Consider the following 26,344-nt stretch of genomic DNA (forward strand, 5'->3'; position numbering starts at 1 on the left):
CTAGAGCTCTAGTAGACAAAGCAAAGTTTTAAAAGAATCCCATTCTCTTGAAATCTATAAATCACAGCAATGCACAATCCCGGTATTTAAAGCTGGTTTTATGCAGTGACTGAATTGACATAGTCGCTTATTCTGTCACTGAAGCCAACTTGCGTAGAGCTTCTCAAGCACTGATGTTTGAAAGGAAGAAAACCTCCAACATTTCTTTGAATATGGCCCAGAAAATATCTTGATTTTCAGGCAAATGCAATCACAAATACACAGAGGTGTTCGTCCTAGGCATCTTTGACTTTCTACTCCTTTGTATTGATGTCCTCAAGCAAGAATTCTTAATTTCATTTTTGAACATATTACCTACTGAATTATAAATTTAAAAACACTGACAACTAGCCTGAAGTAATTTTTTTTAATATAATATGAAACTTTTATTTGGATCCTATCTTCCTGCAATGGCAATATAATCACCAAGATAATTTGCATGATTAGCTGGAAAACTCTTTTACAACACTAAACATGAATACTTGAAAACCCATGCTGATTTATTTTCTTCTGTATTTGAAAATGAAACTGAACAGTGTCCTTTCTTGTTGAACCTAAGATTCATGAGTCTACAGAGTAAGAATATTTTTAAGAAACATTTGAGGCAGCAGATGGCTCAGGTATTCCTATAGCTTTCATTTTTCTTCAAAATTTTAATAATAAAAATGGGTGGGATCAATAAAAGTCTCATTCCAACAACTTTCCAGCAACTTGGCTTTAATATGAGCCACAGAATTAATATCTGAGAGGGTAATACATTGTTTCATTCTAAGCTGACCATTCGCTAATACAGCTCCAAGAACTCCAAGAGTTCCAGATGATGGAATTGAAGGTCCTTGTCATCCATTTAAAGACTCGCGCTTTAATGCAAATTGTATCGTACATTGGAAATTTTTAGTTTCTCACACTTGCTTTTACAAGAATATGTGTGCAAAAATCCCAAAGAATACGTGCGCCAAAATCCACAATACATCTACAAATATGACATTCAGATTTCTGTATTTCCTCACTGACCTGACACAGAAGGTGTAATAATTTGTAACAAGGCTTTAAACAAGGCAGAAGAAGAAAAGAAAACATTCTCTAAAAAAAAGAAAAGAAACACCTGTAGGTCAGATTCTGGTCTTGCCCTCAGGAGACCAGTATTCATTTCCTGATTCAATAAGCAGGAATGAGCATATCTGTGTCTCTGTCTCCCATATCAGAGTAAAGATACAGCTGTTTAACACTCTCTAACCACAACATCCCAAAACCTGCTTTGAGTTGCTGAAGCTCTCTAATGATTTTATATTCACAGCTTTGTGTGTACAGTCTCTCTTAGGAAGATGCTGAAGGGAAGGAATAAATCAGTATTGCCTTTCCCAACAAAAATTTCCTTCTCCTGTGATCATCTAACCCGACTGGTTTTGTTACTGTCCAGATGGTCTTGCTGTATTTTCCTTGTATTGTCCTGGTAACCCATAGTCAAACTCCAAGGACGTTACCACTTTGGGGCGTCCTTCAGTTTACGTATGTCTTGTTTATTCTTGCTTCTACCAAGAATACCACATTCTCTGTGTCTGTAAATTCTAGCTTCAAGGAAAATCAGGGCTGTAGGCAAAAGCATGTAGCTACATCCTTAGAAACAGTTTGGAGGTGAACAAAAACCCACCAGAAATCTACAGAATAGGCTTGGGAGTAAGATATGGACAAAACAATATTTGGTGCTCAGCAGCCAGTCCACCTCTGCCCAACACCCTCCTGCAATGCATAACAGGTCTTGTTAATTACTTTTTGCAATTTGTGCCAGAATAACATTCCATTTGAGTCTATGACCAGAAAAAAAAATGAAATAACAGTAAGTGACATCTTAAAGCACAGAAAGAATTTTTGAAAAAATATTTCTTCTAAAGAAAATAATCTTTTATCCTACTTAAGCGACACTGTGAAAAGACCATTTCTACATTAAATTATCCCAGCTGGGCGTCTAATGCGTTCTAGTTTTGAAAAAGCAATGCTCAAGTGATGCTATAAATTTCACACAAACGTTCCAGTTATTTACCAAATGATTAAAACCAAATACATTATTGTCATGTTACAGACTTCTTTGTTTTTTTTCTGGAATCTTAAAAATGCTGCTTCAGACATGCCCCTTTACTGTTATTTGTCAATCCTGAAAATATTTTATTCTCATATGGCAGTGATGGAAAGTTGAATATGAGTCAGCAGTGCCCTGGCAGCCAGGAGGGCCAATAGTGTCCAGGGGTGCATCAGGCACAGCATCACCAGCTGGATAAGGGTGTGCCACTCCACTCTGCACTGGGGCAGCCTCACCTCTAGTGCTGGGGGCAGTTGTGGGTGCCACAATGCAAGAAAGACATTAAACTATTAGAGTGTGTCCAAAGGAAGGCAACAAAGATGGTGAAAGGCCTCAAGGAGAAGCCATATGAGGAGTGGCTGAGAGCACTTGGTCTGGAGAAGAGGAGACTGAGGGGAGACCTCATTGCAGTTACAACTTCCTCATGAGGAGAGGAGGAGGGGCAGACACTGATCTCTTCTCTGTGGTGACCAGTGACAGGACCTGAGCGAATGACCTGAAGTTGTGTCAGGGGAGGTTTAGGTTTGATATTAGAAAAACGTTTTTCACCCAGAGGGTGGTTGGGGACTGGAACAGCTCCCCAGGAAAGTGGTCACAGCACCAGCCTGACAGAGTTCAAGAAGCATTTGGACAACGCTCTTGGGCAAATAGTGTGACTCTTGCAGATGGTGCTCTGCAGGACAGGGAGTTGGACTCAATGGTCCTTGTGGGTCTTTCCAACTCAGCTTATTCTGTGGTTCTATAATAATTTTTCTCATAAAAACATTTTGAAGCTGTATTCACTTTAATAATTTAACAGTAATACTGATCATGTAATGTTTTAAGTGCCTATTTCAAATTCATTTTAGACTTCTTATATTGCAGCTTTTTATTACAGAGTTTTCTGAGGTAGGGAGCTGATTTTTTTCCACTCAAGCTCTTTTATATTCATAAATGAATTTATAGAAAAAAAAATCATTGCAGGCCAGACTCACAAAGTCATATAATTAGTGTTGAATTCCTTCCTTCCTTTAGTTGGATAAGCTCTCCAAAATAACAAAGCAAATTTGAATGCAGTTTTTTTCTTCTGTCTCAGATATCTGGCTTTGGGTAAGACGACATTTCTTTGGTAAGTACCTGTCTTCTTCATTTGCATTCAGGGTTTATGTGAAGGGAAGAGGACTCCCATGTCAATGTTTTGAGTTAGAAATGGGAGCCAGAAGTTGTGAGTCCATAGTAGTGGGGGCTTTTTTAAGTACTCTGTCTCTGAGATACTCCCTTCCTTATTTTAGGACAGAGATAGGGTGATCTATTATCTAAACAAATATCAATAATCTAGACAAATCAATAATCTAAACAAATCAAAAATTTATACAATGGGACTTTTTTATACTTGTGTATTTCAAATGTCTTGAGGAATCTACCTTCTGTTGACTGATCCAAATCAAATACAGGGAAATGTGGGTTCTTCTATTAAATTTCAAAGCATAACCATCAAGCTACCGTTTTCAGGTGGCACACAACATCTCTCTTGTGAACTATTAGCCTTAATATGCCATTGATGTATTATACTCAGAAACTTAGCAGATATTATTTTCTCTTCCCAGAATGCTAGTAAGTACTAAGTACTTAGTACTTCCCAGGACTCAGAAAGGCCATCAAGTTCTTCTCACTAATCTCCTTCTTTATTCACTCTTTTGAAATGTCAACATGGAAAAAAAATTAAAATCAGAGGATATATCATTATATGCATTTTAAGAAAAAACTCAAGTACCAAGCTGGTAAGAAATGCATTACTTCTAAGAGAGGCTTTTTTTGTCATGCTATTGTCATTTGTTTATGTCTGGATTGCAGCAATTCTTAAATCCTAATCTTAATTTAGACCAATAGTGTACTGACAGGTATTGCATTCTGTAGTGTGTGCACTTGCTTCAAATTGACATAGCATTGACTGGACATGCAGAATCAATTCTATCTGTAGGATTAAGTGAGAAGCAATAGAGGTGAGTACACAAGCACCTGTGCATAACAATAGCTGCAAAGGATGGGCAAGGCAGCACATTCATACCTCCACCAAATTTTACTGAAAGTCTGTAAAGACGACCAGAGAATTGCATCTCAAATAATCTCAGTGCCAAGAACTGACCCTATTGAGAATTCCAGTTTGAACATTTTTCTAATTAAATCTGTTACCTACACATCTGTGTGGATGGGGGGTGTGGGGTGGTCATTTTTCTGCTGAAGGCACACTGAACTTTTTTTCATGGATCTTTTTCTCTAATTTACTTAGGCTTTCATAAAGCTGTATGTTTCATTGCAGTGTTGGTCTCTACTGCATTAGAAAGTCTAAACTTCAAATAGAAAAAAAAAATCTAGAACCAACCAAGCTAATAAAAGTCTCAAATGGTCTTTCTTTAGGTAGGGAAAAAAAAAAAAAAACGTTAAAAACCAGGCTGCCCTGCCCTAAACAAAGCATAAATATTTTTTCTTGTAGAAATGCTGACACACTGCATAATTTGTTAACTTGGTCCTTCCTAACTCAGTGGGGCACAAAAGTGTAGTCAGTGAGGCACAGATATATAATCAGAAGATGAAGTGTGGGGCAGAGAAGTCTGTTATTACATGCTGGAGGCTGCTGAGAAGCCATCATAACTGCTCACCACTGTCAGCAGAAGAACACACACCTCACTGTGTGTTGGGGTGCCTGATCAGCAAGGTGAAGGGAGAATTTTACTTTTCCTTTTCCCCCAGCAGCAGTGGGTTTATATTGTCAGAATCACCAAATAAAGGTAGTGTCCAGAAGAAAGCACCCTTGGAATTCTTCATGCTGACTGCAAAGGATAAAGATTAGTGCTTTACTCTGAGCTCACACTTGAGCTGGAGTGCAAGTCTTGTGCACTGCACAAAGGCTTACAGTGTCAGGGATTTTCCACAAAAGTTGGAAATTATTCTCCAGGATTCACATGTCTGAGCTGAAAATGCTACTGCATGATAGAGTGCTGCTTCTATTCCTTTCAAACAAATGAAAATACGTAATGGCACATCTATATCTATATATATTTATATAGGTCTCTCAAAAAAAAAGTTCCTAGTTTATGTCAATTTGTTGAAACACGAAGCAAATACATATCTGCTTCTTTTTAAAACATATTTTAGACAAAACAGTATTTTGGTCAGATGATCTATAGATTTATTATTTCTCTTTGAAAAGTAATTTCAATGTCAATATGGACACATTAGCTGTCCATCTGTGCCAGAAATACCCAAATAAATTTCACCCATTTTGTTTTTCAACATTCCAAACTTTCTGAATTAGAAGTGGATCAGAAATAAATATTTCAGATTTATTAGGGCTGATCAGAAAATGAAAATCTGCTGTGGAGAAATTATTGAAATTTGAAATTACTCAGTAACTGTACAAAGCTGAGATCTTTGAATTTGTTTATAAAGAAATTAATGTAAAGATATGTATACTAATAAAAGACATGGTCAGACTTTTACTCTAGCTGCTTTAACTGAAGATATTGGATGCTTGAGGATTTAGGGTCTATCTATAATTCTAATTTATTTTGGCTAGAAAACGCTTTCTCAAAAAGAAAAAAAAAAACCTTGAATTTTATATGCTCCCACTAACTTTTTCAGTCTGGATTAATAGATGTGTTTTGACAAAATTTATTTCATCACAAATTCCAAGCTGTTCTTTCTTCAGCATTCTCAAATTTTAGTGATTTAGATAAAACTGGATGTAAATCTAGATAGTATTCATTTCAAAGCCTAATCTCCATAAACCAGTGTTGACCAGAGTGAAAATAAAAGCAGAATACAATCTCTTTAGTGAGCTGTAGTCATAATAGGCTTAATCACGTCAGAAGGTTGAACTTAGGATTCTTGATTTCTAGAGTTTCTGCATTCTAGAAACTGAAACTTAATTATAGACCCTTGCCACATGCTCATACAGTAAAGACAGATGAGACTAATAAGTTATTTTTCCTTGATAGCCTGCTAACGAGATTGCATGTGCCATCATGATTTGCCCATTGCCTTCTCTCTGAGAGAGAGGATATTTGATTTGTTTTATTTGTATTATATCCCACTTTTAAAACAGAGATTAAATTAATTTAATTTTAATAAAATAACACTGCTGGATGGAAATGTATTTTATCACTCTATCATTTGATTGGTATTGATTTAAGAGAATAAAAGAGATACAATTCAATTATATGATTTTTTAAAAAAGAAATCGGAAAGGAAAACTCACTTCTCACACATGAGATTTTAATCAAGTAAACATACAGTACCATATCACATACAATTACCAAAAAACTTTTATTTTCAGAAAAATATAGAAAGAACACTTAGAGTCATGAGCCTAAAACACAGAATCATTCAAACATGAGCACTAAAACCTGAAATAATGCGCAGATCTCAGGGGGGTCAAATGTATACAGTCTGTTTCCAGTGCTCCCACCCAAGGGATTCCAGTTTTTCTTTCAACATAGTGGCACATGTGGCACATTATTTTTTTTAATGGAGATCTTGTCAAGTACTTAAAATAAATAGATTTGTATAACTCTTTCTTTTGACATGTCACTCTGTTTTCAGAGGATGAGCTTTCATTCTTGAATTCCTTGCTTTAATGAACTCTTTCCATGCCATATGATAACTAAGAAATAAAATCCCTTGAATTTTGAAAAGTATGGAATCTGGTGCATAGTGTAATACTTTCAATTGTATTTAAAACAATGTCTTCCACTGAAATGCCTAACTATGCCAGACATTCTCTCACTTTAATAAAGCATGAGAAAATGTGTATTTTGTTGAATACAAATACTTATTAAAGACTATTTTAAATATATAAGCCCTATTGTATGTGACTGAGAAAAATTTAGACATATGTAAAATCAGCTTATGTGCTGTTATCCAGTTCTTCTGTAAAGAACACAGAGTTAACCTCAAGAACATAAAAAGTTATACCAGGCCCAAAGTTTCAGAATTTAGGATATGTTCCTATAATAAGGTGTTTGGAATGAGGGAAGCCTTGGTAAGATGTTGGATAACATTCATGGCTACAGTCAAGATTTCGATCAACACAATAAACAGAAGTGTTACACAACATAAGGAATTTGTTTACACAAGTCAGTGACAGCTTATATGCAGGATTGAGGCAGTTATCAATGAAAGATGGTTTCTTAACTGCAGGATGAAAGAAAGAGTAATAAAAGCTTAGGCTCAAAGTTCAGTGTCATTTATGGTTCTGCAAGGTTGTTCTAACACAGAGTTTATGGATGCAATGCCTTGCCATTTGGTTGTAGGCAGAAAGGACAGAGCAGTCCATGTAGTGAGGAATGACTCTGAGACAATGGACACTGCCAGCAGGACAATTCTGCATAAAGAAAAATAAATATAAAACAATCACTAAAACAGATTTGAGAAGAGAGATTATGTAGTGAATTTCCTTCTTTCTACGATCAGCGTCTGAATTTTCTACTCTAAAGGTTTTGACCATCCCATATGAAAAGATATTACTTTTGACTTCACCTATTACAGTAGAGAAACATAACCAACTTTTGTTTTGGCAGTTACAGATAAAAATACTTTCCAAAGCAAATACTTCTTATGGTCAGAATTGGAATTTTCACTGCATACACTTACCTCCATGAGTTACAGTATGCCTGTGCACACTAATTTGATGATGATTTCAGGAGGACTAAGAAATATCCAGGAAACTTTTTGAAAGAGGATCTGCAGAATATAGCAACTTCTATGTGTTCTGTAAGGATTGTCTTGGTTTAACCCTAATCAGCAACTAAGCCCCACCCAGCCACCCACTCATTTCCCCCTGTTGCCATGGGGGAGAGAGTTACAAGAGCAAAAGTAACTCCAGACAGCAACTCCAAACACTACCCAATGAAAATTTTAAAGCTGGGGGGGTAGGGTGGGGAGAGGGGGAAAGTATACTACATAATGAAACCAAAGCAAATTCATTTTGGATTTGAACAAGGTACATTTCCAGTTTGAGCTTCTTATCATCTACATATGCACTGCATCTTTCCTTTGGGGAAAAAAAAAATATATTATCAAGTATGAGAAAGACCAGTGAGGGAGAAAAACATCAATAAATACAAATTCTTTGTACTTTAAACTGTTATGAATATGTAACAAACGTTTACTGATGTGTTCCTCAAATATGCACACAAATACCTGAATCGTATAGTTCTATGGCTCTTGAAAGAATGAGATGAAGATGGAAGAACAGCTCCTGAAGCTGCATATTCCAGATTAATATCAAGCCACTTCTAGTGAACAGAGGTAAAACAATGTAAGATTCAAATCATACAAGTTACCCAGCACCTTTTATATTTTAACAACACTTCACAATAGTTCACGAGTAAAATTAGTCAGCTTGGTTTCAACAGTGATGACAAAGGTTTCAACTTCAATTTTATAGTCAGAAGAAGAATGTAAAAAAAAATCTTAAGGTTTAGGGGTTTTTAAACTAAAATATTAAATGAGACAGTGGTCCCATCTCTGAAACTACGTGTTCATAGTTGTTCTTAATGAAGACGGGGTGACAAGTGGTGGAGGGAATATAATTTGGTAAGAGGTGATTGTTTATTTTTTTTGGCACCTAAGGACAGAATGATAAAATAGTCTTACAGACATTGGTATGTTAAAACCAGCATTGCAATACATAATTTGTCTTGATGAAATTATAGCAGTTACAAATGGTCATGAAATCTTCATTACTTGAGATGACTCTTCTCCGTCATATGTTCCTGTGGGTCTCCAGCACATGGTGTACATAATTTCATGTCAATCCAGCATTTACTGCTGAAGCTGTGGTCAAACACTTGACATCTATCCAATTTACCCCGCTTCAATGTCTGTGTTAGGTGTAGCTCCTATTATAATTAACAGGGTTAATCACATCAGTATCACTCATCTAGTGCTCTTGCAGTGTTTACTATTGACCTTACAATTTAACTGTAATAGGTCAAGATCCTGAAGATAATATATACTTGCAAAAAAAAAAAAAAAAAAAGTAGCTCTGCTATACAATATATCCTGTATTAATATATATAAATTATTACCATTTTGATTTCCTATATCTTACCTTTACATTTATGTTTGAGATTTCAATTATTAAGAATCTTTATATCTTCACAATATATCACAAAATTATGAGGTTTATATGTAAATTTTTATTCCTATATGTTCTGTGAATAACTGTAAATGAACAAAGCTACTACTATAAGGATGATATAATTTTTTTAATGTTGTTCTACTTTAATTTTACCCTTGATTAAATTTTGTGAAGGTTGTATTCTAAGCTCTGTGATGAGAAGATATCAGTTCACATCTAAGTAGTTCATAGAGAGTTGTAAAACAGAGTGCTGAGATAATTAAATAAGTATTAAGTGGATTAGTTGGTTACATCCCAAAGCTCTGAAAGGCCTTTTCAGTGTAAAAGAATGCAAAATTACTACAAAACGTGATGGTAAAATTTCAGTCATGGATTTAGCTGTCTTTGTGAGAATCAGCTTTTACGTTCTGTTGTATTTTGTCCTTGCCACCTTACAACAATTATCAGTCATGACCATATCATAATTATTTGATATTTTCAGTATTAGTTTACATGGAAGAGAAAGGGTCTAGAATGAAAATTTGACTCTTTGTAATTCCCAAATGGATTTCATAAAATGTGTAAAATATAGGACCTTCTAATATTCTTTATTTCTACTCTCATAGAAAATAAGAGTGTCATACTACTGGAATCAAAGTGTCTTTAAGTTCTGGATATTTGTTATTTGTAAGAATTCAGATAATGACCATTTTTCAGGAAAAAAAAATCGTAAATTGTTTATATTTCACATTAAGCTATTTATTTTTAATTTATATTGATATATAATATATTATAATAAATAATAAAAATTATAATAACTAATATATTAATATACAATATAATAATTAAACTATATATTTTTAATACAACTGTTTATTTTTTACCAGTTGTTTATTTTGAATTAATACTTACAGCAGGACCAAAAGGTTTCAACTTGAATGCTATCTCAGAATGCAGATAATATTTCTCAAGAGGTAAACATACAGAAGGGACAAGATATTGGATAAGTACAGAATTATTTTTTTTAAAGAGAGTCATCAGACTTGTCAAAGTAAGTCACTTTAGGATTATAGGTAATAACTAACTGGAGTATTTGCTAGATTTCTCATTCCACTTTGGAAATTTGAATTATTCTGCATCCTGTCCACTGGAAGAGTTCCATTGGTAGGCAGATTAGCTACAGCTACAGCAGCCTGAAGTGAATATTCCATTTCAAAGTTGAAAGCTATAAGCAGCTACAAGCTGCTGTAAGGTTTCACTTTAAAAATAGTTGGTGTCCTTTTCTCATAATAGTGTTCCAATTTTCTCTCTCTCTTTTTATTTTTTTAATCTGGCCTAGAAAAAGGTACTTAAGCAAACACATGGGAACTGTTTCATCATAGCGATTTAAATGTATGTTAATTAAATCAAAAGTCTATCTAAAAATTCTTCAAAATGAAACTGTACAGAAAATATTTGTCTTCCTTGGAATTTTCTGGGTTAAAAATCTGATTAATTATCTTTACATTTCATCTCTAATTTCTTGGAAATCTTTGACTGATGAGCCTCATCCTTTTCTCAGTCCTCTGTCATGTATAACACTGTTACATTTTTCTTCTATGTTGTGCATATTTTGCAATACCTTTTCATGTCAAGCCACATCTTCCTGGCAAACCCTCCCATTTTGCTTCAGGTATTGATCTCTGATGGATTTTGCTTTACATATCTGAAGAGGAATTTTCTTTTGTCACTCAATTTTAATCGTCAGTAAGAAAATATTAATCTTCCCCAAGGTATTTCACTGGAGATTCTTTTTCTTTGGTAATATCCCTGGCTGCAGCTTTTTCAAATATAGACACATCCTAAATTTTGAAAATATTATGAAAGGAATTTTGCTTGAATAAGCCAAAGGCTTGTTGACAATGATTTACAATTTTCTTTAAAAACATAAAAAAGAGAGAAGCCAGATCCATAATTAGCAGACAATAGACAGCAGAGTAAAATCAGCAGATAATTATAATCAGTTATTTACTTCCATGCTTTCCATGTGGCTTTAGTCAGCAGAAATCATTTGTTAGTTACAAGCTTATACATTATCATAGCTCTGTATAATACAACAAACTACATATCTTCATGAGAAATTTTGAAATAAGGAAACTCCTGACCATTCTAATTTTATATGCTTATTGTTTTGAAAGCAATTTTTTTAGAATAGATGGCCAGTTATCTGAATAAGAACTATAGAATGTTTTGTAAGAATAACCTTTTTTTGCCAGAAAAATGGTATCAGATGGTATCAGAAAAGCATTTGTTTAAAGCAGCACATGTGTTCCAAAATAATTTTGAACATCTTTGTCTATAAATATGCAAGCATCTAGGTAAAAGGAAACTCAAATGACAAAGAAATACTCATTACAAAAAAAATTATAATTTTACCTATTTGGCTTCAAATTATCAAGTCTGAAAATTCTGGTAGAAACTGTACATGCACAGACTTCTTTGCAAAAACTCTATCAGTTAGAAGGTCCTTAAAACTGGGAGGAAAACTGAGATATAAGAATATCTTTTGAAAGGGCAGGACTCTCTCTTACTGTATTGAAAAGAAAGGAAATTAGACATTAGAAAGGTAATGGGAGAGAGTACGGAGAAGATATAGGAAAAATCCCTGAGTCACAGTAGAGGAAATACTTATGTTTTAGTACATGTCTTTAAGCACCAGTTCTTGAGGTACTTTCTTTTCACTACAGTTGTAAACTACCTGTCTTCAGGCTGAGAAAATTAGTAAACTGAATATAAAGTTTTCCACTGAAGTGACTTTATGCAAATGATTCATTAATGCAGCCTCCAGGATGGTGCCAGCCCAATCTGTTTCTATCTTAGCATTAACTTCATAACATATGTTTGCATCTATTTTATGATACTGGTAACACTTCTATCATGTGAACGAGGAATTGGCCCCAAAACTTCTGAGTAGTAGCAGCTTGCTATACAATACAGGAAACTGTTGTGCAGATCCTTTAAAAAATGATTTAAAACATTCCCAATACATCGCTTAAATAAATTGCTCCTTTAAAGGATTATAGAATAAAGAGATAAATTGGTTCTATCCATTACACATGCTGATGTATTTCTTCATGCTGGGCTATACTGCAATGTGTCACTGCTGGTGAGTTTTCTACTTTGTTTCCTTACTATTTCAGATTTGACATGCTGTTACTGTGACTAATGCAATCTTACAGGGCCTAAAGAAACTTCCACACCAGGAATCAACAATAAAGACTATCTTTGCTTTGGTTTGCACACTTTTATTTATTTAAAACAATGAAAATATCTTTTTCTCAGTAACAGAGAAAATATTCACTAGTTCCTATTGGCTATTTTTTAAAAAACAAGAGCTACAAAAAGTGAATAACTATTCTAAATAATATACAAATGAAAATACTTTTTTGATTGCACAGTCCTTTAAAAGAATCCATCTTAAACTGACAAAAGCAGAGTTTTGTACATAAACAGCCAATGGCAAGCTGATGCTAATTCTCTTCTGCTCTCAATAAAAATGAAAATTATAACCTCAAAAGGTTTTCCTTTTTTGGCATTATTAAAATTTTGATAGTTGCCTTTACATTTCAGTTTGAAACACTGCCTGAATGATTTCAAATTAATTTTTGAGAGTACCAGGTTGCAAGAACTCAGAAATTTTAAACTGTTGCCAGTATAAAAGGCATTAACATCCCACTGCGCAGGGACTGAAATGCTGGACAACTTCTTAAGCTGTCTTACGAGTTTTTGAATGAAGTGTTACTTTTCTCCTGCAAGAATGAAGACCAGGGGCTGGGCCAGTTATGCCATAGAAAGGATGTAGTGGATATGCAAAGTTCGTAGCTTCTGCATCACAGCTGGGGGGAGCAGGATGAAGAAAGAGAGAACTGACAGCTTCAGATAGGAGGGTCTTCTCCCTCTGCAGAAGCTGTGGTCCCAGCTTCTCCTTTTGGAGCTGGCAGCAAAGGGAGCCCAGCTTTTCACAGCTTTGATACAGTGGGGAATGAAATGGTGCAATAACTGGCTGTCTGGCTCCAGCAAGAAACAGGCTTGGAAAATGGTACAATTAGAAGCTGCTCAGCCTTCTTCCTAAGTTATCATTTGTAACAATTGGACTTCAGCTACACTTCCACTTTGTTCTTTTTTGCCCTGGTTTCATGAATCATACACTTTGATTTGCACAGTGATGCAGCTTTGTCATATAATTAGCCTATAACCAGTGGTCACGGTGAGATATGGATCTGAAACGGCTGGACTGAAATGGATATTTTATCTTTATCACCAATTTCTTGCATAATTCATTAAACTGTCTATAAAAAGTCGGCAGGAAATAGTGGCCCATGGGCAGTAATTTGCTATAGATGCTTTAATTGTGTACAGTCATTCCTTTTAAATTTGTTGAGCATACCTACCTGAAGATATGTTAGAGTCCTGAGGCTGAAAAGCAATGGGATTTCAGGTACTAGCTCTCTGGTCCTCCTCGTTTCCTAAATCCCTAATCAACACATGAGTATTTTGAAGTATCTAATTTCTCTGTATAGCACACAGGATTTCCCACTCACATATTTGACTTCTAGTCAAATAAAAAGAAGGATCTAATATACGATTTCCAAAAAAGTGGCAGCCCACTTTTTGTGGGAAAATTTCCATCTCTAGCCCCATTGCAGGATCACAGTGCAAGCTAATAAGGAGATTGTTTCATCTTAACTTCTTTCCACCTACAAATTTGCATCTGGATATTGTAATATTCAATATTTTGGGGCCAAAAGTTGTCTTGGATTTTGCTTATTGACCTGTCTGTGGTGGATTTCATCCTTTTTCTCTACAGGTTTTCAATGTTGTTATTGTTGTTGCTGTGACTTATACTATTTTTTGACTACTAAAATACAAAAGTAAAACAGATATTCTCCAAGTTTAAACAAAGTAGTCACCAAGGACATCACTATAAGGGGCCTAACTAGACCCTTGGGAGTGCAGCAAGAGGAAAATCATTTCCCCAGAAGATTCTTCTTCTGAAGTTATAGCTGTGGGAAAGAAAATAACAACCAATATAACAATGAAATCCAAGAGTAAGAGCAGAAAGGAGAATGAAATGAGGTAAAGAGACTCAGTAAAGGTATTCTTTAAGGAACAAATGAAAGAATATATCAGAGGTCAGAAAACAAAAAGAAATGACTGTTACTCTGCTTTATCAACATTTGAAGCATAAATACATTTTTTTCCCTATATGAGAATATTTAGAGTAGATCCTTGGATGAGCAGAAGCTCACAGGTTTACTTCATAATTTTCATTAAATTTATGCTTTGTAAAGGTGTTTTTTTTTCTCCTAAATCTGAGTTTCAGAGAAATATGCCTATAGGAAATAGCAGAACCTGTTTCTGACATAATTATTTTGTCATAAGAGACTATTGAAAAAGAGAAATATTGGCTAAGTATTTATATTTAAAATTGTATGTTTAAATATAATCTTTGGATTTAACCAACAGCATAAAGTGTATTCATGCAAGTTTTTTTCCGCTGTGATTTTAATCTGTAAATGCAGGTAAGACTTCTAGTGTTCTTCAAGTGTTTGCACATATGAGAAAGAATCAGTTCATTTGAGAGGTTTAACAAAGGAGTTGTTTGAAAATCTTTCTAGAACTTCTTCCTCCTCTGTTTATGATACTCTTCCTTATGCATCATTAACTGTAGGATGATTCTGCTTTATATAAGGTAATACTAACTCAAATTGTTTTCTTAACAGGATGTCTTAAATCACATTCCCTCCTTGTGTTTCTTCTGTTCTTTCCTCTTGTATTGTATGATTTACATGTGTATTCTCCTCTGAAGTGGCTTTAGTGTGGTTGAAAATAATATGTAAGGGTATATGGAAGGGGCTTGTCTGTGCCATTAAGGAATATCTGGTCAAAGGAGCCATAAACAAGAACACACAGAGACAAACCTGACCACACAGATAACGGGGCTGTGACATAAAAAATTGTGGTTTGTCACCCAAATCGCTAAGGACATAAGGAGGGTGAGAAGGTTCCTTTATTCAGCTGGAAGGATAAGGAAAGGGAGGAAGACAACACACAGACATAAACCCTGAGCAATTAATGTTTAAAAAAAGAACAGGAAACAAACCTGGTCATTAGCACTAAATGATGTGCTTTCAGGAAGCTGCAGGCAAACCAGGACACTGAAACTGATAAGGATAGGATCTTGAGGGTCCAGTACATGGGAAGAGGTCAGTGGGACTATGCCAGCTGGTGAGGCAATGTGCAGGGTAAGGGCAAGCAGGGAGCAACAAAGTGAGGGGTAAACGAAAAATGGGGTCACTCAGCACACTTGTCTGACTGAGCCCTGTGTCCAATCACCTCACTCTATCCTATCTTCTCATATCTCGTTCTTAAACCTTTTCTTAACTATCTCTCTGTGCAATTCACTCTCTATCTTGTGTGTACTTGTGCAATACAATGGCTGAATGCCAGCTACTGGTGAGACCAGTGTGTGTGTGAGTGGAATTTGGTGCCAGCTACTGGACTCAGACCAGGGGTATGGGTACCCCTAGCCTGTGGTGTCAGCTATGGGAGCGAGGGTGGTCTCAGCAATTGGGATGAGTGGGCATCTTTAACCTCCAGCCATGGAGTGGGAGTGGTGCAGGTCCTAAAGGACAAGTATTCAGGGCACCAGTATGAGCGGGAAGCTCATTGCTGGTGGATGGAGTGACACCACAAGACAGAGGCCATGTGCCATGTGCTGGCTGATGGGACTCTGGGCAAACTGTTCATTTTCTTTTCAAATTTGACTTCTTTCACAGTATGAAAATGAAAGGAACATAATATATAGGCAAAAATATTTCTACATATTTAAATAGGTTCAGTACAAAAATAGTTTCATTACTATTTTCAGTGCTGAGTTAGGATTCTGTCTTTCTTCTTGTACTCAGTTAAGTCAATATCTGTCAAATTTTCTTTTAAAGTCATGGAAATCCACTGGATAATTAATTTTTGTGTAACTTTAACACTTAGAGCAAAGACCACTTGTGTATTGTTTTTGAAGATGGCTCAGATTTGTGTATAAATGTTCATTTTATGAAATAAGGGAGTATTTAGTTAGAAAGCTGGCAGTTTTTCCCAAGCTACAATCTATGACAAAACTTATTTCCAAAATTGCATTAACTATAAAAAATGTTCATGGTTTGGTGTCTTTTGTAGAGCATACAACGAGCACTTCCAAGAAGCTGCAAATGTAGGGACATAATGTAAATGCCTATGAACAAGCCAATAGAACATTCTCTCACACTAGGACCAGAATGTCTGTGACCTGGTGAAAGACCTCAGGAGTGGAAAAAGGAGTTAAGATGTTTCTAAGTCACATTTCACCTTTCTGAATCCCTCATCTTGTCACTCATAGGAGTTTCCCAGAACAATTTTCCAGGCAGAGCAGTATCATTCTCCTTTCTTTTCACAGATTCCTCCATTAAAAAAAAAAAAAAACAAAACCAAAACTAAATTAGAAGCTGGTTAGAAATCAGGATAAATGATGCTCACTAGGTGGATCTAGACTATCAGAAAACAAATTTCTTAATCCTTCCAGCACTTGTCAGTTCCTCTCACTCATCAAAACAGAAGGTGGGAGTTCTGAAATTTTCATGATCTTCAGAGATTTCAATGAAGCATATACAGATATGTTGCACAAAGGGAGTCATAGAAGAGATGCAGGACTTCTTCCAACAACTGTTTGACTCAGGGCATGAATTCGTAAGCTAATGCCAACTAAAGACATGCACCGTTTGGTGTGGAATCACATTTTTTGATCAGCAGAAGGAACAGGGAGCTGAGCCAGTGAAAAAAAGACAAACCCAAAAACATTTCAGGGATAATGTGATCAATAAATTTCAGTCTGTGACAGGAGTGTGATTAGCATATCCCAGATGTTGTGAAAAGGACATACAGGGCACCAATAAAAAGGTCAGAATACAACACAGAGCAGTAATTGAGTGTGCTCCTTATAAAGAACCTCTACAGTACTGAGTACTGCCCTTAGTGGAAGAGTGAGAGAACTAACTGTAGGCATTTTCATTTAATAAAATTTAAAGGACAACCTCTTTTTGCATTTTTCCCCTAGAAAATTAAAATCAGCAATTTACAGCCATACTTAACAAACAAATACAAAGCAATCCCCCCCCCATAAAATTCTAACTCCCAGCAAGAGCTGATACCTGATCATCTATCTAAATATGGTTTCAGATCTGAGCTCTTCATCTCCAAATTATTATTTCTGTTGAGGTCTAATTCTAGATATCAAAATAGATATCTATTATTATGTAGATTATATAGATTATATATATTATTATATAGAGCAAATTAACTATGTTATACTGGTGTTAACGTCTGCTTTAGTTCTGTAATAACACTGTTATTTTTAATAAATGATAAACAGTATAATGTGCCTCAATCTAAGAGTAATGCAGTTTAGATTTATGTAGCAGATTACAGACTACTCTGTCTTTACCACTCCTGAAATCAAAATGAAAATTGCAGTTGAAGAGAAAAGTTATAGGAAAGAGAGAGAGACTCGTAATATAAACGTTCTCTGGCTGGAGGTCAGATGAAATTAGTTTACACATCTATTTGTGTTAAAAGGAAGCAATTCAGTAAGAGTTTCTGGCTCTTAATGTATCTGTAATACTTAACATGAGAAACCAGTATCAATCTTCCTAATAACAAATTGAGAATAGGGGGAGGAAGAAGTATTTTTCTGCATGCATTCAGCATAGCTGGTAGTCTCTCAGTCACTTGTGTCTGTACCTGCTGCTCTAGAAACACGCCAGCATAAACATAATCTGCAAAATTTCATCCCAAAATAACTGTGTAACAATCCCTGTGTTACTGGGATCTTTCTCTAAACTCATTATAGAACTCAGAAGAAACCGATAGGAATTTAAGGAAAAAAATTACATCTTTCATTCTGTGTAATACCTATGGATCAAAATCCTCCCAGTTCTACAGGAGAGATATAGTTGAACCTTTGCAACAGACTAACCCAAATACCTGTATGAGAGATTTTCTGGTCTGAAACCAAATCTTACCTGAATGCCTAACTCAACATGTCAGTTTAGTACCTATGCAAAGGGAATTTTTATAGGCATATTTATGACACATATGTTAATTATAACCTTCTTTCTCTTCAATGTGCTCTCCTATCAGACTCTCAAATTCCTCTCCTTTGGGACATTGGCTCTTTTGGTTCCCACTTTCCAGCCTGTAGCAGAGGTAACATGGAAAATTAATCTGTAGTGAATTAATAATGAATTCCTAACATTGGTATATCCAGGGTCTGATGTCTCAGTACTGACTTGTAGGTTACTTGTAGTTGCTGTAATTATTGACAATGAATTAATTAATGCAAGTAGAGACATAGCCAACAAAATATGTAGCATTTGTAAACTGTAGTTCTTCAAATATACAACCAAATTCAACCTGATTATGTCATTAGTGTGATTTGACTACTTCATAGTGGTTCTTCCAGGCAAAGCACATTGAAGAACATCACAGAGTTTCTTGTGTAAAACAGAAGCAGCGTGTTCACACATCCTAGCTGGCTGTAATTTCATGCTGAGAGTAGTATATGTGCTCACTGGTAGGGGAGGCTGGCTACAGCCCAACAGGCATCTTCTTCTTCCCTGTTTAGATATAATGTATTTATTTGTTAATTTGCCTACCATGATTCCTAAAGCACTGCCTTTGCTATAGGAAAGGTTAATCCTGCTGAACATGCCACAGGAGAATAGACTTGCATAAGCATACAAACACATAAACAAAAACTGACAAAAAGCTCCTTACTTTTCGAAGGAATTGTATTCCCTTATTAACCTCTTACAAGTAGCAAGAATTCATATTCACTGTTTGCCTCAGGGAAAGAGTCCTGTAACTGTGGTTGATATGGAGATGTGGTTTCTACTGTAGCCTCACACGCAAGTAGATTCAGTCCTTTCAACTAATGGCAAAAAACAAATATATTTTATGCCTTCCTCTCCATCTCACTCAGACTATAGCAAATGGTAGTGATACCCTCCTTGTGTTTCATAGAAGGAGGTACAGTAGCTCATACACAGCCAGCTACAGCCATTTTTTTTTTGCCCTATGATGTCTCACAGCTTATCATGAAGCTGACAGACACAATTCAGGACTTTCAAGAAACTAGCAGTCTTTTGAAGCAGCAGCTGGAAGCCAAGAGGGGGACTCTAGGGCATACACCTGGCTAGAAAACAACAGGGTAATTGGAAGAGGGGACTCTGAACACTTTAAAGTTCATTGCTAGATCTGCAATTCATGTAGGAATATGAACACAACTGATACTTACATCCTTTTAAAAATTAACTTCCATCTCTGACAGCAGTGTAAGGTAGCATTCCATGACCTCTGCATTTTCTCCCATATTTCTACACACTGGGAAGGAAGATTTGGAGGAAAGATTGAGCATGCACATCTCTATGCAGCCTATAACTCTCTTCAGACAGGAGTTATATGGCTGTAAACACATTAAAAAAAGTGATCTAAAGACTCTACTCACCCTTTTGTCCTGGGGAGTGGCACCATATCTAAAGACATAATCTCTTTCTTTCTATTTTTCTGAGTATGACAGCATGCCCTACAAGTGAAAGATGCAGTCCCTTTTAGGAAGGTTCCAAGTCAACCAGAAGCACAAGGGGTATATGATTTTCCCTCTCCTGTCTTTACCAGAGTTTAATTCACAGGCATTGCATAAGCAAAGTAAGTCAGATGAATGAGGCTGGAAATATGGTTAAGTTGTTTGACTTTCTGTTCTAAAATACTTCATATCACACACATTTTCTTTTCTCTTTCAGGATGTCTTTCTTTTTACACTCACTACTTTGGCATTCTGAAGGGCAATGCTCATTTTGAAATATGTATAGACTTCATTTAAAATAAATGAATCTAAAATCCTCTGGGGCAAAACCACGTTTGGTGTATCTCAGCTAACTTCATTGGAGTTACACCAAGGTTGAATCCAGGCCTACCTCCTCTCTTCATGAGCTTAGAGAAAAACAAAGAGACACCAATAAAAATACAGGTTATTTTACGTTCCCTCCTTCATTGACTAGCTTTGTTTTACAGCCTTAATAAAACCTCATATTAGTGGGATTTCATGCATTCATCTTTATGTTTGATAACGTTTTCGAGCACTATGATAAAATCAACGGAAATTAATGTAATTGTTTCCAGCCAGATTCGATAACTCTAATTACCAGCATTTCTAATCCAACTGCATAATATGCTTAACTATCCAATGTACTGAAGAAAATTTAACTACTGCTGACTCAGTGTTCTTTTATATTTGTATAAGGATAACAATCAGAAGAGTAAATAAAGGAAAAAAATGAATTTGCAAATTTCTGTTCATCATAGAATTATCATTATTGCCAAGCTCCATAGAAATATATGAAAAATCCAATCAGGAATCTTTTGTGATGGTGCATTTACAATTAGAGAAAATTGTATGAACACATTATATGAAGAAATGTGGTGACACAGTAATGCATTTTTAAATTGAAGAACATCTATGATATCCTAAAATAGCTAGCTCTTTCTGATATGATATATTCATGACTGTCTTTGTACACTTCTATGCCCTTATTTTTATATTCCTCTTGGCTGAAAATGTCTTCAATGGCTTCATGTGCTGAAAACAACATGAAAAAGATAGAGTCCTGATTATTTATCTAAATTTGGTCAAGGGAAACAAGGAGAAACTATGACCTACTTGTATCCAGAAAAATTTTAAGCACACTTCCATTTAAATACTTCTCTTGATAAACTGTAAAAAATGTATGTATATCACTGAATTATGGGCATTTTGGTTTATGTAGATATTTCTAGATATTTTCATCTGGAAAACAGACTATAAAACAGGCACATGGCATAGAAGCTGCCGGCATTTTTTACTTTATCACAGCTGACTTGTGACTCTAAGGAGTATGTTCTACTACTTTTTAAGTTACCAAGTAATTAACAGGGGTGGTATCTCTGTTACCTTGAGAGGACAGACTGAGAAGAAAGACTGAAAAAGAAAGATCATAATGTTCACTTGTGTGATCACTAGGGATGGAGGAAGTCACTACCATATGATAGATTAGCAAAACACCAGCTTCTTCCCATTGAAAATGCAATTATTTATATTTCAGAAACAGTCGAGATCTGGAAAATGCTTTTGCATTTTCTATTCAAATTAAAGGTTTTAAAGCCTGTTGTGGATATGGGATTATAATTAATTCTTCTCAAGGCTGCAAATACAGTGATTCATTGAGTTTATTACATGTGGCTCAACAAACCATGAGATTTAAATACATATACATCACACTCTACCTACATTAAAATAAACATTGCCATTATATGATAAACACGAAGTGAGGAAATTTTTTTCTAAAATTCTCATTTCCTACAAGAAAAGATATATTTTCTGTTCATTCTTGAACTTTACAGAGTAAGTTTCCTATGCAATATCAGAAATACACACTAATTTATCTTATTGCTTATATGTTCCAGCAGTATATTTCAATATGCATCCCTATGGTGTTTGCTTTTACTTGTCCACAAACCCAGATGAGACATAACAAAGACACAAAAATCCACATATCTTGTATAACATACATGTCCAGAAGCTCAAATATCCATTACTGTTTAATCTGAAGCAAATATAAAGCAGAAATTCCCTGTTAGTTTGACATGCTCATCTCATCCCTTTTTTTTCCTGAATAGAAAAAATTAATTTCTCTGCAGAGTAGTAGCATAGAACCTCTACACTGCTTACAGTGCTCTAAATCCCTGAACTTTGTACTTTTCCTCTTCAAAGTCATCAAATTTAGCAAATTGCAGGACTGGTAAATAGTTAACAGTCCTGAGTGTCTGTCATTTTTAGAATGTCATACTAGGTCATGTTTATGTTCTCAGCTTGGTTTTCTATTTTGGTTTTTCTCCTGCTCTGGCCTGCTGCTGTATTTTTTTACTGGTGCTTGTGCCAAGCCTAGTTTTTTCCTGTTCATGTGGAAACTGTCACCTTTACAGTGACTGTGATGATTCCAGTAAAATCCAGCATCTTAAGGAATCAGAACACTTGGTCTTCCTGAGAGGTGCAATAATCACTGACGTTTAGGGATGCAACTAATATTTTTTAATTAATTGATTTAAAGAAAAATGACCAGATTCACTCAAGGGGATGCAGGGAGCCTCGGTAACTCCAAACATCCAAGCTTAATTTAGTTCTCAGACTACAGAGTGATGGAGTGCCCTAAGGAAGGTCAAAGCACCTGGAAAACCAAACTCTCTTAAGGAGAGTCAAGCTGGATATGCTTATTTTTCGATTTTCAGCATCCTAAGGCTTCCTTTAAAATAATAAAATATTATTTCTTGATAAAAATATTCCCTATATATATTTTCACAAAAATGTTTACTTCAGTAGTTATTTTTTTCAAAAATAAATGCTTCAGAAAGTGCTTTAATATAATTTGATGTTGGGTTTATTTTTTTTTGTCTTTGCAGATGGCTACTATTTTAGTACCAGCCTTTTGTGAACTACTTTTGATCCTGGCCTTGATTTTTTTTATCTCTTATTAGAGTTTCACATCCTCATCTGAACTGTGTCAGACAGGAAGCAGAATTGTAGGTACTACACACTGAACACAATCTAAGGTGCAGCTCTAATACAATTCAGATTGCTGAACATATACAGTAATGATCACTAACAACGACAGTGCACACTGTACGTAGATCAACTTGCATGCTATAGAGCTGAGGAAAATAATGTTGTTTCATTTACCTTTTGGATTCTGACCTTTTCAGTTGCAACCAAGATTAATGATGAGGAGAGGAAAATAAAGTAACCAGATTGCTCCATAAGGAAATGTAAAAATTATTGATGTTAGTAATGAAAACAAATTTACTATAATATCTAGAAGATAATAAAACCAGAAGGAGGATTGTTTTTTCTTTTGAGCAAAGTAATTATTAACAGTTCATTCATAGATTATATTGTCAGAGGTGTTATGTGTTTAATAAAAGGGTTTAACATTTTCGCTCATATGTAGAGTACAAGAGCTTTAAAGCAATACAAGTACTTTCAATTTTATTATTTTTTCTCACTGAATTTTTTGGTTTTTTTTTTTTCCCCAATATTCAAACACTCTGATGATTATTTGCCCTCCTTCAAGGAAAATGTTTTAAAGTACCACAGACCCGGTAGAGTTCTTGTGCATCCGTCCAAGGTCTTGGCATACTTCCCTGTGCTCTTCTAGCCTCAACCCTAAGGGCAGCCAAAGGCAAAAGTGTTTTCAGCAGACTAAGAAACACTGTAAGCTTCAGGGATTTCTGGATGACAGATTTTAAACTGCAACCAAAGTAGAGGTGTGATTAAAAATAACAAGAGCTAAAGCCTCTCTCTAAATAGTAAAGGGAAATGTACAATTTTAGCTTTCCTCAATATTATAACTGATTACTAAAAAATTTCTAAGATATTCACAAATATTAAAAACAGGGTCAATCTACAGGCCATTTGAGCCATGTTCTTAGCAAAGCAGTTGTCCTGGGTGATGCTATGAAGCTGCTTTATTCCTTAACCGTCCGCTCAATGCCCAAGGACTCAGTGCCTTTAAGATGGACCTGGGGGTGGGGCCGGAGCCAGGGACCCGAGGGGGCGGTTGAACGGTTCAGCCCAAAGGCTCGGGGGCTCTGGGCTCGGCAGGGCTCGGGAGGGAGTGTGCTGGGAGCGCTGTGCTGTTTTTCTGGGTTTCCTTTGTGTTCCAGCTAGCTGGGAAAAGATTCTGTTGGTTTTCCGTGTTCTTTTTCCCTTCCCTTGCCTCACTGCCTCCCTTCCCTCCTCACTGGTCTGGGAGGCCTGCGGGGTGGCCCCAGTGGGCCCACGGGGTGGCTCCGGCTGGTCCGAGCCCAGGTGTCTGTTCTCTCTCTGGGATTTTGTTGTATTTTGAGGGGTTTTTTTTCCCTGGTCTACCCTGTTTTGTTTGGCGTTAATAAACAGTTTGCTTTTTTCCAGTTTCACTTCTTGTGACCCACGTGTCTTATTGGTGGAGGAAAAGGGGAGGCCCTTTTCCCTTCAGAGGAGACACTCATTCCGGAGTGTTTCTTCCTGAAGTTTTGTCTCCAAAATTTGGTTGGGCGCCAAATAAAAAAGTCTTTTTCTCTTTAAGAAAACTTACTGATTGGACAAACTTCCTATGTCACTGAAAAATTCTTGATAATCTCTGAAAAAATGTTATTATTTAAAATTTTATACTGTTGATTGGAAACATTGTCATGGTTAGGCATCTAAGTAGATCTATTATGCATTTAATTTTATGCACTAGGCAACAACAATTTGTCATTCAGTGGTCCTTGTTATAATTATTTTAAGCCTCCAGTTTTAACCAGATAGTTTTAAAACATATCATGTTTCCTTTCAAGACACTAAGGAATTTCTGATACACAGATAACTGCAGCAGTTGTAATTCACACACTTTAGCTTTGGGTTTTGTTTTTGTTATTTTGAACAAGTCTCTGGACATATATATTTCAAAGTAATAATAATTTGTATGCTAAATTTGTAAGTATTGCAACTGAATATATTTGTCTATAGATTAAGATTTGTATCATTTAGGGAATTAGAAATTGTTTTGGGAGTGATGATAACACCAAAAATATCTGATTAAGTAAGAGCCAAATGTAGTCGTGTCTTCTTTCTTTCAGATCAGCTTGGTAAGCTATATTTGCTTACATTACTTATCTTGTAATTTAGAAACAGGTGTTACTAAAATAGCTTCAGTTCATAATTTATGTCTATTTTAAAATTTAACTTCTATCCTAAATTTATCTCATATTTGATCTTTCCTGTGAAAATGGATCTGAGTTTAATAACATGGAAGTATATTTCTTTTAAAATGCTGTCCTTGCATTTTTCCTAAATGCTACTTGGAAGGACTCCCATTAATTTCAGAAGATTTGTTTTAGGTCTTTGTTAAGGAAAAACATTCTATGTTAAGAGTTCTGTGTTGCCAGTTACAGTATTTCCATATGGAAAATAATTTTCAATTTAATTTTTAATTCACCATGACACATAAAGGTACTGCAAACATAACAAATATACATAAATTTATACAAATTGGAAATCCTTTTTAAGTCAATACACCAAGAACAAGTAATAGGTTATATAATTTACATCAGTATGAGAGTTGATGTGATTTAAAGCAAGATGTAAAATAGATGTCTGAGATAAGAGTGATTGAAAAGTTGATGTAAAACTGATATGATTTAGGTCCAGAAATTGAAGCAGCCAGAGAAAATAAAGCAATTCAAAAAACTGATGTAGCTCTAAGTGAACAATGGAAATGGTGAACTTAATTAAACTTGAAGAGATGTAAAACTTGAAGGGATTTAAAATGTGAACCAGATAGGTGCATCTGAAAAAACTATGTGATTTAAAGAGAAGACTGGAAGACAGGACCTGAAGTAGAATTGAACAAAAAACTGATTTAGGCTGAAACAAGAAATAGAAATAATCAGCTGAATTATGACTGATAAATTTCAAGGAAGACACAGTATTAGATCACATGCTATGTCCTTGTTGAAGTCCAGAATAATTTCTACTTTAAACCAATGCAGTTTCCAAATACAAGTGCCAAATGCTTTTTTGAGAGTTTTCTTGGATTTCTTTATCTTTGGGTTGAATTTTTTTTTAACTTGAAGCTTCCTGTGGAGCGTTATATGCTACTGCCTTGTGCTCCCACAAATGCAAGATTTTGACTCAAGCAGCTGTTTCTTTTTATGACTTAACCATGGCTTTCATACCCACATTCTTGTCCATGCTCACCTGTGTTTGTCTGTATCCTAGGATTTTAGAATATTATGAGACATTGCAGAAACATGCTGGTTTCCTTTTTTTTGCAGTCAGGGCTTTCATGGACCTTGAGTGATATCTTCTTGTATTTAGAGAACAGGGATATGAATCATGAGTGAATCCAACCTTGGCACTAGCTTTGACAGCTCCATGGTACTGGACAAGACACTTTATGTTTTTCATCAATTTCTCTTTTTGTAAAACTATGATATAAACACTT

General features: G+C 35.4%; 1 protein-coding gene and 1 long non-coding RNA gene across 3 annotated transcripts in view; both read right to left on the minus strand.

The window, feature by feature from the left end:
• Positions 1-26,344, minus strand: part of TAFA5 (TAFA chemokine like family member 5) — a 525,365-nt gene that overhangs the window by 41,852 nt on the left and 457,169 nt on the right. The window lies entirely within an intron of this gene.
• LOC121659768 lies at positions 6,349-9,957 on the minus strand. Its single transcript, XR_006014449.1, has 2 exons — positions 8,297-9,957; positions 6,349-7,478 (listed from the first exon to the last, which is right to left on the minus strand). It is a non-coding gene; the product is annotated as an uncharacterized LOC121659768 (long non-coding RNA).

Source organism: Corvus kubaryi, unplaced genomic scaffold (assembly GCF_017639235.1).
Source record: "Corvus kubaryi isolate FWS band 111438036 unplaced genomic scaffold, C.kubaryi_AGA036_p1.0 137, whole genome shotgun sequence".
Classification (NCBI taxonomy): Eukaryota; Metazoa; Chordata; class Aves; order Passeriformes; family Corvidae; genus Corvus; species Corvus kubaryi.